This window comes from Gopherus flavomarginatus, chromosome 3 (genome assembly GCF_025201925.1).
Source record: "Gopherus flavomarginatus isolate rGopFla2 chromosome 3, rGopFla2.mat.asm, whole genome shotgun sequence".
Classification (NCBI taxonomy): domain Eukaryota; kingdom Metazoa; phylum Chordata; order Testudines; family Testudinidae; genus Gopherus; species Gopherus flavomarginatus.
The window spans coordinates 73098012-73111916 of record NC_066619.1 but is presented as its reverse complement, the minus strand read 5'-3'; the positions used below and the strand labels follow the sequence as shown (position 1 = coordinate 73111916).

Genomic DNA, 13905 nt, shown 5'->3' with positions numbered 1-13905 from the left:
TTACCAATAGTTATATTGTACTTTACATTTGCAAAGCACTGAAAGTGATGAACTAATAAATCCTTACTGCCCTATGAAGAACAGAAGGAACACACATGGGAATTTGCCATTTTATAATTTAATTTTAAAAGACGAAGGGCTCCGTTATGGCTTTGCCATAAGCCTAGAGTAAAGGGCAGCACCACAATATGCAGACCAAGGACTTGGATGTAACTCATGGAGTCTCCATCTGGTCACTGGTTCGCTTCTTGCTACAGGTAGGAGGCAGTCTACAGCAGCCTTCTATGTTGGCTGGAGCATGGGATTGTGGGCAAAGCCAAGACTCCACTTATTCCTCCCCCCTGATCATGTGGAATGAAATATAGTAGCCTTAAAGAGCTGTTCTCGCCTGTCCTCATATTGCCATCAGCAATATGAACTCCCATCCATGCACGAGTAGCCAGAGCCATGGTTGTTCCCAAAGTATATTCAGTTACGCTGCATAGAGAGTCATTCTTTAATGTTGAAAATAGAGTGCACTGATTCATTTTGAGTAGGCACTTGTGTACCGCCCTCCTTGGTCACCTGTCCAAAGCTTGAAAATGGCCTACAGATATAAATATTTTTTTTCTAAACTGAAGAATAAATTTTGGTTCTGTATTTACACGTTCTCTCAACTGCTGCTTATGTTTTTCCCTTTGAAATATTTCCCACCAGAATAACAGAGATGTGCCTGAGCTGTACAAGTTGGATCCGGATCCAGGTTTTAAACACCACAGGGTTTGTGGATGTCTAGATCCAAGATTTTGGTTTGCTACAGGGATGGGGGGGTCAGTTACAAATTTTGTATCTAGTTCTGGGTTCAAGTGCATTGGTGTTTGGATTTGGGAACTTGGTTCTCAGCTTAATAAAAGTATCTTTTGGTAGAGATGTTAAAAATGTATAATTGGTTAAAAGGATAAAGCAGATCTGAAGAAACCATTGACTTCAACAGGCTTTTGGTTCTGGCCCTAGAGCTTGACTAAAAGGTTGAACAGGAGAAGAGAGAAATAAACTCTCTTCAGCCTCTCTCTCTTCTGTGGTCTTAACTCGCTCCTCCATATTTTCAACAGGGCCGGCTTTAGGAAGCGCGGGGCCCGATTCGAACAGTTTCGACAGGGCACCAGCAGGGATGACTTAAAAAAACAAAAAAACAGAAAAAAACATGTGGGGCTTGTACTCACCGGGCGGTGCTCCTAGTCTTCGGCGGCAGGTCCTTCACCTGCCACCGAAGTGCTGCTGAAGACCCAGAGCGAGTGAAGGACTTGCCGCCGAAGACCCAGAGCGCTGGTGGGTGAGTAAAAATTAAAAAAGGAGCCTCTAGCCAGAGAAGGGATTCTCGGCCACTTGCCCCACCCCCCGGTGGCTCTGCCACTGGGCGCGGGGCCCTCTTAGGCACGGGGCCCGATTTGGGGGAATTGGTGGAATTGGCCTAAAGCTGGCCCTGATTTTCAATGTATTATTTCCAGGCCTTCCTACTTCACTTTTGGGTCACCTGTTTCCCTCTGTATAAACTGGTAATATTGGAAATAATAAGGCCAACTTTAACAAGAGAAACCCTAGTTAGAAAGGACAACTCATTAATGAAATTCACAACAAAAGCTGGCCTACAACATGCACAATGGAATGATTCAAGAATGTACCTAAGGTGGATTCCCTGCAGCTTCCACTGAACCTCGATTTCCTTTTATGCTGCATTTTGACACACCCTTCCTATTCTGTCATGGCATTTTTGTTGTAGTTCCTTTGTTAATTAGGTTGGTTTTTTTAAGTACACACATTACCTTTAATGTATTCCATTAACCAGATTGTCATGCAAGAGAGCAACTGAGCTGGTCAGAAAATGTGGGGGAAAGTCAGCATTTTTCAAGAATTTTCATTTCTGGTTTTTGGTCAAAATTTCAATTTAACCCTTACCCCTCATGGATAGTGAGCAAGGAGACTTGAGGTCCACTACTGTTGAGAATTAACTCTTTCCTCTGTGAATGCAACATGAGTGGCATTCAGAGTGGACAAGTCTTTTCTCACTTTGGAAGCAGAGGAAAAGTCAAAAGAAGTGATTCCCAGTCTCATCCTTACAGCCAAATGTCCAGTGATCAGAATAAGCAAATGCAAATACATTGAGAGAAATCCTGTTCTCACTGAAGCCAATGGACATTTTGCAATTGACTTCAGTGAGACCTGGATTTAATCCATTGGTTTTTGTCAATTTATGTTTGATCCATATAGACAAGCTATCACACCTAGCAGTGATTAATAAAATTAAATTCCACTATACACAGATATTTCAAATAGAAAATATTACACCTTATATTTTAGTTCCTTACTATAGTCTTACAAAAAAAAAAGTTTCTGCTGTTTTCTTTGCTCCTATGGAGTAATTTTCTTTTACTCTAATCTGAAAATCTCTTTCAAATATTCATTTCAATATATAAAGAAATAATACAATCTTTTTCTCCTTTACTGCTCATCCTTGCCAGTGACAGTCACCCCTCTTCTTACCATCTACTGTAATGTGTTCATTTATTAATATTATTGTAATGATAAGAAAACCAATTAACAATTCTATGACAAAAGAATGAAAGGATTTTGGATCTGATATTGTTCATAATAGCAGTTCCCCTTTAATTAAATAGATTTCATTTGTACAGCTAAATTACTCTACACGCACAGAGCCCCACTGAAGTCAGTGTGGTTCTATGCGGATGCGGAACCCTCTGTGCAGATAACTTGCAGGACTGGGGCCCTAATTTGAGAATCACATTCCACATTCCTTTACTCCCCAGACCTCCTCTACTCTCCCCCACTCTCCTCTTGGAGCCATGTCCTTCTCCTTATTGCCTTACCTCAAAGGCCCCTCTCGACTCTGAGACTTTTCTGTATTTAAATAGATTTTTTTATTTTAGGCTCCTTTCTCAAACCTCTTTTCTTCCCTTCAGTTGTGTCACCCTTCTGCTCCCCTGGCCTCACTTCCTTCACTGCTTCTCTTTTCACTAGTAGCCTTAGCTACTCACCACACTTCTGTCATGTTCAATTAGGACTCAGTCCTGCAAAATACTGAGCACTCTGATCCAATCCAGAAAGTCCCTTAAATACATGCTTAATTTTAAACACATGAATAATCCCATTGAAGTCAGTGTTCTTAAAGTTAATCAGTGCCTTGCTAGATCAGACCATAGTACTCAGCACCTTGAGGCTCAAGCCCTTCTTGCTCTGATACCACAAGCACAGTTTTGTTACTGGATTCCAGATTTACTTGAATGAGTTCTTTCATCCCTAATTAACATAGTAAGAACCTGGATCTTGCCTTTAAAACATCTTAAGCAACCCATTTAGGGCATTACAGATTAGTAACTAAAAACAACTCTTATAATGGACTCTTGGGGTGTTTAATTATTAGGGTGGATGCAATCACAGACATTTTTCCAAGCATCCTCAAATGTGCAGCATGCAAATGAAACCAAGCAGAGTTACTGTTATTTTATGACTTTCAAATAATATACTCCAATGTTCCACCCTATCATGTTGTGTTTGAATAACAGCTTTTCACAAATCAACATCCATTGATTAATCATTTTTCTCTGTCTCTCATTTCCATACAGTTGAATGACTGAGCAATTTTTTTCTTTCTACCAACATCAAAAATATAATCAAAGTCTTCATTAAGCCAAGTTATTGTGTAAGAGATTAATTTTCCTTGCCTCCAATATATTTTTTGGTTCAATGAAAAAATAGATTAGCTGATGCATATTTTAGGCAGTTTGATTTAAGATTAAATTACTGCAGTAATAATTTTTCAAGATATGCCAGAATGTTCAGAACAAATTAAGCAGTTACCTGTGGATGTGGCAAAACAGGCAGTCTTATCCCTCTGTAAGTGATTTTAATAAGAGAAATGATGTGTATTTTATGTCTCTATAACTAAACTGGTGAAATCTCTAAAAGGAATACATTCTTTAATAAATGGTCACTATGAAGAAGTCAGGATTTTCCAGTAGTTTCCAGCAAATAGTATTTGCAGTAGCAATTCCTTGCTACTTGCAAAATACTGATTTTTTTTAAATTAGATCATTGCCATAGTCATCAGGGCTGCTATTTTTATTTATGTCTGATTATAAATGCAGAGGCATCATAGCTCACCCTGAGGGGGAAAAAGCACAAAGGATGAAACTTTTCAATAGGTCAATTAAAAAAAAAAGTATGAACTTCAATTTGAAATCAAAGGAGTTACTATGCAGATACAGTTTCTCATTGTCATTTTACACTAAAATAGAGGAAATATTAACATAATCAAAACTACTTGTTTAAAACTTCACGTTGTAAGCCTCACACTTTGACTTGCACCAGTGCTGGTGGGCTGTCCACACACTAGAGACAGCATCATCGGCCCTAAGCAATAGTCCAGAACATCTGAAGCTCCACTAGCATTTCTCTGCAGAGGGGGTTTGGGGTGCCACAGAAAGGGCAGCTTGACCCCGTGTCCTTCCTGATAAGAGTTATGTTGAAGTTGCTGCATAGCCTCAGTGTATTGGTTTGTAAGTGAAATCTAGGGTCCAATCAGATGAAGGCATTTATAATCTTCACCAATTTGTTCATCTATGTCACCATGGCAATACTGAAAGTTACCTGCTGTTATACAGTACTAAAAGTAAAACACAGGCCTGACTCTACTGTAATCAAGATATCATACAGTTTCTTCTTATGCTGCTTTTGAAATGAATGTTAAGTAATAAATAAATGCAATCACTTTCAAATCTGACTTTTAGGGACAATTTGCACACTCTCCAAAGACTAGGGATTCCACCAGGGAGGACAGCTTTATACTCTGTTGGGGGCTCTCTTAGATCCTCACCGTCAAAGTTGCTGGGGAATGAACTCAATCAATGTATCTCCCAGGTATCCTGGTTCACTCTACATCCAGCCAGCTCTACCGATTTTCTGAATTGCACCAGGTGGCTCTTGATTGGGAATGGAGAGCATCCAAGCCTACCGTGACTTCTGCCCAAGCAGGCATTATGCCATTGAGGGTCCCTAGCCCATGTTTTGGTGGTGGAAGTTAAGCCCTTAAGGAGACCTGTTTTTATTGAATGTTATTCAGTTTGTTAACTATAGTGACTAGATATAACAAGTTTTAAAATTTTGTTGTTGCTTAAAACGTTTGAAATATGTCACTTTGACAGAGGGTTTACACAGGATTCATGAAATGCACTTCAGTGTGCTATATGTCCCTACGTTATATATACAGTGTCATGAAGAGGATTGAAAAATATATGTGAAGTATTTTGGTATCTCTCCAAGTATAAAACAGTCTTACCTCAGATTGATGCATACACTACTCTCCACTCATGTGCATGTTGCTGTGACAGTCCTGAGGCTGTGCAAAGAAAGTCTGTGTACTGCATTTTCGCAGTGGATGCATAAGCAATATTGAGTTAATTATTGATGTTATTAATAAGGCTCCATGTTTGTCACAGAGGTCGTGAACTCATGGATTCCCAGACTTCCTGCAACCCCTGTGACTTCTGCAGCAGCTGTGGTGTGGCTGACCCTTGGGGACAGCCACACCAGGCCACTTTTGGAGCAGCTCTGTAGCCAGCCGCTCGGGGGGCCTCGCAGCCAGCCGAACCAGATGCTGCTCTGGTGGCCACGAGCAGCGGCCGATGCAGCTGGCCCCAGGGAACTGCCTGAGCAACAGTCCTGGGGGAGGAGAGAGCAGTCACAGCTCAGGGGCTCCTGGCAGTGATCTCGGGGCGGCCAGAACAGTAGCTGGCCCCGGGGCTCCCCTAAGCAATCCCGGGGCAGCGGAAGCTACCGCTGGTCACCTGAGGCTTCCCCCCCACACTAGCGGCAGCCAGAGCAGCCTCTGGCCCTCCAAGGCTTCCCCCCATCACAACCGCAGCTGGAGTGGCAGCAGGCCCCCTGGAGCTTTCTTCTGCAGCTGGTGCCGCAGGCCCCCAGAGTTCCCCCCACACAGCTGTGTCATGAGCTCGCTTCCCCCACAGCACTCCCCCTCATAGCACCTCCCCTATAAGATTCAATCAGGGGTATTTATGGTATAAGTCAGGTATCAGCAACATTTGGCACACAGCCTGCCAGGGTAAGCCCCCCGGCGGGCCAGACCAGTTTGTTTACCTGTCGCGTCCACAGGTTCAGCAAATCGCAGCTTCCACTGGCTGCGGTTCACCGCTCCAGGCCAACGGGGGCTGCGGGAAGTGGCGCAGGCCGAGGGATGTGCTGGCCGCTGCTTCCTGCAGCCCCCATTGGCCTGGAGCGGTGAACCACGTGGCCAGTGGGAGCCACGAGCGACCAAACCTGCGTAAACAAACCAGCCCAGCCCTCCAGGGGGCTTACCCTGACGTGCTGCGTGCCACAGGTTTTCAATCCCTGGTATAAGTCATGGACAGGTCATGGGCCATGATTTATTTATTTTTTGCTCATGACCTGTTCATGATTTTTACTAAAAATACCTGAGATTAAATCTTACGCTTCGTTATTAATACAACAGGTGGTCAATAAATGACATATAAACTAGGTGCAATGTGCCCTGCTCAGATTTGCATCATTGTGGTTTCATTAATGAGAACCCTAATGTTTTCAAAACCTGTGCCATATGTCCCGAAACACATACTAATTAAGAAATATTTGCTGGTGACAGATTCTTTCTGCTGCAAATAAAACAGAGTGGATAGATATTATGAAGAAAGATCTCAGTAGTCCATATGATAAAGGAAAGTAATCCAAGGATTAGTCTCAGAAATCTGTTTTGCTTATCCCGCATTAAGAACTGATACGTGCAGTTAGTTCTTTTGATGAAATTACAGCATTACCAAAACAATTTCTCAGAAGTCCTATCTAATATATTTGTTTTACTGGAAAGTTACTACAACTGCATTTTATTTTAAACCTCGAGCAACAAATGAATTCTTACCAAACTTCTGAACAAAGTGTGTAAAATTAAAACTGATATGTACCAGTCATCTTCTGGTGACCTTCTCTCACCTTCATTCAGTAAGCTTTACCAATATGAAACTGATATGCCATAAATGTTGATCTTGAAAAATTGATTCATTTTAGTATCAATTTTTTTAAATTTCTTCAGGAAGTTTCTTCCATTCAAAATGAGGAATGTTCTTAAAGTGAAAAATTAAGTCTGCATTAATACACCAGAAGAGCTAAAAGAAGCCAAGTTATTTGTATAAATAAGAACATGTATCTTTTAGACTGCATGCTCTTTGGGGCAAGAACTGTCTGTCTCAGTGCCTAACATTTATTGGCTGCTACCACAAAGGAAAGAACATTGAACTAGTATCTTCTCTCCTGGCTTCAGTGAACAAAAGAGTTTCAACACTGGCTAGTCTTCTGTCCATTTAGTTGAGCCTGATCAACAGGCAAAAGAGGGTCTCTCTAAGTAGGTTGGATATCCTGGCGTTATGTTGTGAAATAAGCTGAAGTATTCTTGGTGCTTCTTGTTACAAATCAACACAATTCAATGAAGTCATAAGGGAACTTTTGATGCTGGTTTGAGGCAGGCCTCTGGCTGTCAAAGGTCATGCTGGCCAGGTGTAGGAGTGCCACAGAAGTAATACTCACTCTCTGGAGAAGATGAGAGAATGCCAGATTGTACCTGGGTAGCTTCCCTTTAGTGTCCACTTTGCCTGACATTACTGAGGTGGAAGAAACCTCTACACCATGAAGTTAACTGCTTCAAGAACATGAAGCTTAGTGGAGGGAAATTCAGCATGAATAAAAATTTAGTGGAGCAGGCACAGCACAAGTAAAAGCTTCTTTACTGTACTAAGACTGGCCATTCATTATTACCCTACCTCAAGCAGAAGCAAAGCCTCCTTACTAGTTAGCAAATTTGTTAGCTGAGTCAAGATGCTAATTACTGAGTCCCCTCATACAAAATAGTGTTTGGTTGAAGATACGGACACAGTTGTTATGTCTCTTTTTTGCTCTTTGTTTCTATAATATGATAGTTAGCATTTTATTTAATAAGTCCAGCAGGTGCTCTTAGCGTACTGGGCACACAGTTTTGGAGTTCTGAATTCAAAGAAGGATTTGGGGGATGTTACAGAAAAGTCATTGACGCCATCAGCCTAACACAGCTGAATTTTTTAAAAATAGGTATTTTACACTAGCACACGGACAAACTAGAAAACAAGTTGGTGATGTTACTGCACTCTTTAAAGGCATTTGTCATCCCCCAAAAGGATAGTTTTATGCAACACTGGTCAATGCATCACAGGAATGATATTGTTTTGGAGAGGATGCAATAAAAGGAATAGAAAGAGGATATCAGGACTGAAGAAGAAGTCAGTCCTACCTGAGCCAGAGTGCCAAGAGTGAAAGTCATAGAGCTTCCAGGTGCCAACCTTTGTGACGTTTCAATTTTCTTCCCTCTCTCCTTCCTTTTCAGTCTTTTTTTACGTTTCCCTCCAGTTAGTTTCCCTTTTCCTCCCTTTCAGTTTGACTTATTCCTCCCACTTCTGTCTCCAACACAGGACTCTCCTTTGAAATGTCTGAAATTCTATCCAGGGAATGTGCCACTAGAAATGGCATCATGTGCTGTTATGAGGACACAGATATACCATCTCTTAACAAAGAAAAGTTAAAGGAATTAGTCTTGTGCACCTTGGAAAAGAAGAATTTGATGTGACCTAATAGAGATCTGGAAAATGAAAAAGGGACTTAGTCAATAATGTGTTGGTAAAATGGGTACAGAGATGGGGGGAGGATGTCAGAATCTATGGGACAAAGTGAAAATGAAGAAACTAGAAATAATCAGCAGATACAGGAGGTCACTCAAAGGGCAATGTACATAGGGAATCATTTACCAGAAAGGTAACTGAAAGAAAGAAAGATGATGGGTTCAAACTGAGACACCCAGCATGAAATTCTGGATCCACTGACATTGATGGAAGTTTTACCATTGAATTCAGAATGGCCCGGATTTCATCCTTAGGGCCTGAAATTGCTCTCATGGTACAGCAATGTCAATCAAGAGAAACTATCGAAATCAAAGGAGTTCCAGCAGTGCAGAACCAGTATGAGAGTGGGATCAGGCTTCTAGTTTGCCTTACACCAACAGTAAAAAAGGTCTGGTGGTCCCAGTGGTAGCATTCAATGGATTTTTAGCCACATAAAAAAGCCAGCTTTGGGGGGGATGTATGTGCACACATAATTTAGAACATTTGGAAGGCTTCAAAGAGGTAATGCCCAGGACTAGAATTGCAGGAGAGACATGGGCAGAGAACTGAAAGGCACTCTTGGGAATTCAGAACCCACCCAACAGGCTGTGGCTGTGATGAACAGTGTAATTCATGCAAAATTCAAAAAATAATAATGCAGAGCAAAATGATTATATTTTAAGTTGAGAGCGTATGGTCCAGCCTTCCATGGTTGAGGCACAGGACTATCTCTAACACAGTAACAGTCACCACAGGCTCAGCCGTGTGCTGGTACATTTCTGACTCAGGTAAATGCAACACAGTATGTTTTCTGTATAGGAGTTCCTAGAAGTTCTATTCTTTATCTGATAATATGTTTACTACATTGGATTGTTACACAAAATAACAGGCTGCTGATACAGTTATAGATATATATACACACACTATTACTCTTCGTCACAACCCCAGGCAGGGGGCCTGTAACCTGAGCCCCACTGCCCAAGACTGAAGCTGAAGCCTGAGCCCCGCAGCCCAGGACTGAAGCCCTTGTGCTTTGGTTTCGGCCCCGAGTGGCAGGGCTCAGGCTTCAGCTTTGGCCCTGGGCCTCAGCAATTCTAACCCCTGTCCTGCCAACCCTGTTAAAATGGGGCCGTGACCCACTTTGGGGTCCTGACACAGTTTGAGAACTGCTGCTTCGTAATTGCAACATAAAGCCATCTCCATTCAAAAGGATAATGAGAAGAAAAATTAATTTTAACAAATAAATGATATTCTTATTTCTCCTTTCTCTGCATAGGAAAGTTGTACTGAATATTGCTCACTTGTGAACATTGCCAAATTTCTTCATTTTGAGACAAGCTGTACTTTGTATGGTCAACAGTGAATTGTGCTATTACGTGCAATGCTGCTGGCCTTCTGTGAACAATAGAATCAGTAACGAGCACAATGTCTGCAAGTCAAATAAAATTCATAATTCAGTAGAGCAAGATTGTTGTTCTAAGCCACTGCCTGTGTGAGAAGCAAGGAGATAAGGAGGGCCTGCATCCAGGAGTGCCAGAGGATTATGCACAGCAGCTTTATAAAAGGTGGAGCCAGTTTCCCCCAGGCTCAACCAATTCTGCCTCCTTCAGAAAATATAGCAACTCTGTCTGTGCCAGACTCCTCCATCCTTTTGGGCCAGAAGCACAAGGCTCAGGATTGTTTCTAGACAACTCAAGGAGGGGAACTAGGTCTATAACCAGGTAGGGACAGGAACAATTACTACTATTCATTTTATGGGAGCACCTAGAAGACCCAACTGGCATCAGGTTCTCATTGTTCTGGGTGTTGAGTACACAGATACTGAGAGAGAGTCCCTGCTGTGGAAAGCTTATAGTCCAGCTAGACACGACAGCCAAAGGATGGGAGAAAAGAAGCTTACAGGTGTGGAGCATAGATTGTAAATCCTGGCTCCACTGAAGTCAATGGAAAACTCCAGATTTTAAAACCTGGATCCTGCACTATTCAAGTCAATGGTAATTTGCATCTGACTTCAAGTCTGGTGCGCAAGGTCACATAGCAAGTCTGTGGCATAGCTGGGAATTTCACCCAGTTCTCTCGAGCCTCAGTCCAGTTGTTTAACCACAAGACCTTCCTTCCTCTCTTATACTCTCTTGTATAATGGATAGCAATGCCATTTAGTCGTTTAAACTCAAAAATCTAATACTATATCCTGGTTCTCTCTTTGAGGAATGTGGCCTGTAGTTTCAAGCATCCTTATAGAAAATACATCGTACAGTACATCCTACATGAAAAACTTTTTAAAAAGAACAATTGGACTTTTATAGCAATTCTAACTGAAAAGGAAGTTTTTCAATAACTGCTGTAAGATCTAAATTAGATAATTTCCATTTTAGAAAAAGACAGCAGATATAGTATCCAGGGCTCTCAGCACCTTGCAATAACCATAGGAATAAATAATAACTACTTAGCTGTCATACGATGCTTTTCATTCATAGTTCTTACTTTCCTTTGTAAAGTGCTTTGAGAATAATTGAATGAGGAAGATTGAACACACAGCACAGAGAGGTTAAATGACTTGCCCAAGGTCACACAGCAAAGCCATGGCAAAGCTAGGAATAAAATTGATAGAAATAGTATTCTAATTCCCAGTCCATTCCCTATTAACTGGACCTCACTGCATCCCAAATGTACAACTCCCATTGTACTCAGTGGGAGCAGAAGCAGGTCCACTTGTGTTTGTCAGTCAGGTTCTATTCATATATATTTATACAACACTCATCACCATCACCAAGGTGCAGAAAGAAGAAAACTGCTAACCAGGGTCCCAGTACTGCAATATATTAGTGCCCATGTGCGGCCCCAACAACTTCAGTGGGGCCAGCCACAGGCGCGGCAGTACGCTCATGAGCAATCAATTGTAGGATCAGGGCTTAAGAGCCCAATCCATTGACATTAATGAGATTTCAACTCTAGATTAAAAGGTATGCTATGTCCTTTAGTTCTATAGTGAGATGTTCATTTGGGTAGAATGCAAGGACATGTCCCCCTGCAGAATTATAGAATATGGTATGCATGGACTTGACTGGTAGCCTTAGGCCTCAGTCAATTTCTGTCATTCTTCCCAGTTATGGATGCAAAGATGCAAATGGGGGAATCAGTTTTCACTGGTGCAAGTCCGTTCACATTTGCTCCAAGCTGTGTACAAAGTTCATTTTGTTTTTCTTTTTTAATTGAGATCACTATTTGATGATGACACAAATGATTTAGGGGTTTTTGTTTGTAGGGGAAGTGGCAGCAACATGTCTAGTGGCAAAAGAGGTAGAGAAGCAGGGTCATGAGAAAGAGCCGAAATGGTATGTTATTTTAGTACTTCTGTCTCATGAATTTATAGCTGTGTTTCAGCATTTTGTAGATTACTAACTAAATAATATGATGTACTGTTGCCTCATTAGTGTAGTGTTCAACAATATACATGAAAAGTATGTAAGATTGGGCAGTATCACATACATTTTCTATTCATGAGTTATTAAATATTTTAATCAACTTCTCACAGCGGTATTACATGGTACTAATACCAAAGAATCATCTGTAGAGCAATACAATTACATAAACGATTTACCTGTACAGTTGTTGATTGTATTATGATTATAAAATAATACGGTTACCAGGAGAAATAAAAACAATTACATGTGTCTTCACATAAGGTTATATGTACATAAACACACTATCAGGAGAGTGATCTTTGATGAATGAAACTGATGCATTTCCAGCAGGCTAATAAATACAAATATAACGTGAAAGCTTTTGATCCTGTTTGAATCCTCAGGCAATAGACAGCCTTTGATTTGAAATTGAAATGTATGAGGGGTCATAGGAAAGTGACAATCTAGAATGAAAGCACAGATCTGGTTTCATGTAAAGTTTATACTGTGACTACAAGATAAAGCTAAGTGCAAAGCCCAAAATCAAAGAAGAGAATGTTGCTGGAGTTTATGTTAATGAGCTGGAAAGAGCCAAGATCAACAGTGATAAAAGTCTTTTATGAGCAGATGATCTGCACTATAAAATGTAATGAAATACACACCTGCCCTGCATTTTGTAAGTGAGCCAAGATAATGAATAGTCTTTTTTTTAATTGTATCATGTATTTTGAATTTAGAGAAATAAAAAATATTTGTCTCCTAGCTCTTTTCCACAGAGGAAACAACTGTGTTTTATTTTCTACAAAGGAGTTACTAATGTAGGTGACTTTTCAGTCTTCATCAATAAAACAAAAAATAAGAGCCTTCTAAGACTGCTGTCTTTTCTGATTTGAACTGCATATTAATTACACAGAATAATGTTAGATTAAAGGATAATATTTTCTGTCTGCTTGGTTGTATTTTCTCCTAGTTAAAGACCTAACCTGCATAGCATAACTTGGACATACTCTTCAGGAGATAATAAAAACTGCCTTTTAAAGCTTCATGTCTTTGAATCATTTACTTGTGATAGCAATAATCTCCTAAATCTAAGTATCCCAGGTAAAAAAGTTACAATATAAATGCACTGTATTAATTATTTGGAACTTAAACTAATGAATTTCTGACACAAAGTGTTCTCCTGATCCCATAACTCAAAACTGCCAGCCTTATTTATGTTGAACAGTGCCCCACTAGGCAAGCAGTCCCGCTGATTTCAAGTAGACTTCTTGCAAGCTAAGGTATTACTTGGTGTATGCAAGGGTGGCAGAATCAGGCCCATAATAATTACTATTGCAAAGTAAGCTTACCAACACACTTAAGAAATAAAGACTTGGAAAAAGAAAGGGACACATTCCTTGTACAAGATACAGAGATTCACATTGTCATAGAAAGCAAATACAAATTGAATGAATTTCAAATAGTTGTTGGTCAGAGAAGTTTTAAGAAAACAATTGCACTAGAGCCATAACCTATAGAGAGTAATACAATGAAAATGATGTAGGCTTAGTTCTCTCCTGTTAAAAGTGCCTTGTTCAATGACTTTGCAGCTGGTAAGAAAGCATGATTGCCAATGGGTATATTTTCATATTCAGATAAAGATACTTTGAGCTTACCTGTTCTCTCTCTTTCTCCTGATTCAACGGTATACTCTCCTGACAGCTTTGTTTTTCAGTTTGGGCTCAGCCCAAAGGTTGCTATCCCCAGATTCTGGTGGCTAATTGCAGACTGCAATCTCATCTGCCATACACAGC

At 40.6% G+C, this 13905-nt stretch overlaps 1 protein-coding gene across 2 annotated transcripts in view; it reads right to left on the bottom strand.

Moving 5' to 3' along the window:
- The window catches only part of KCNN2 (potassium calcium-activated channel subfamily N member 2), a 194609-nt gene extending 180704 nt beyond the window's left edge, over positions 1-13905 (bottom strand). For both annotated transcript variants that reach the window (XM_050945747.1, XM_050945749.1), the window contains exon 1: positions 13768-13905. The gene's annotated coding sequence lies outside the window, so the exon portion shown is untranslated. The remainder of the gene's footprint in view (positions 1-13767) is intronic.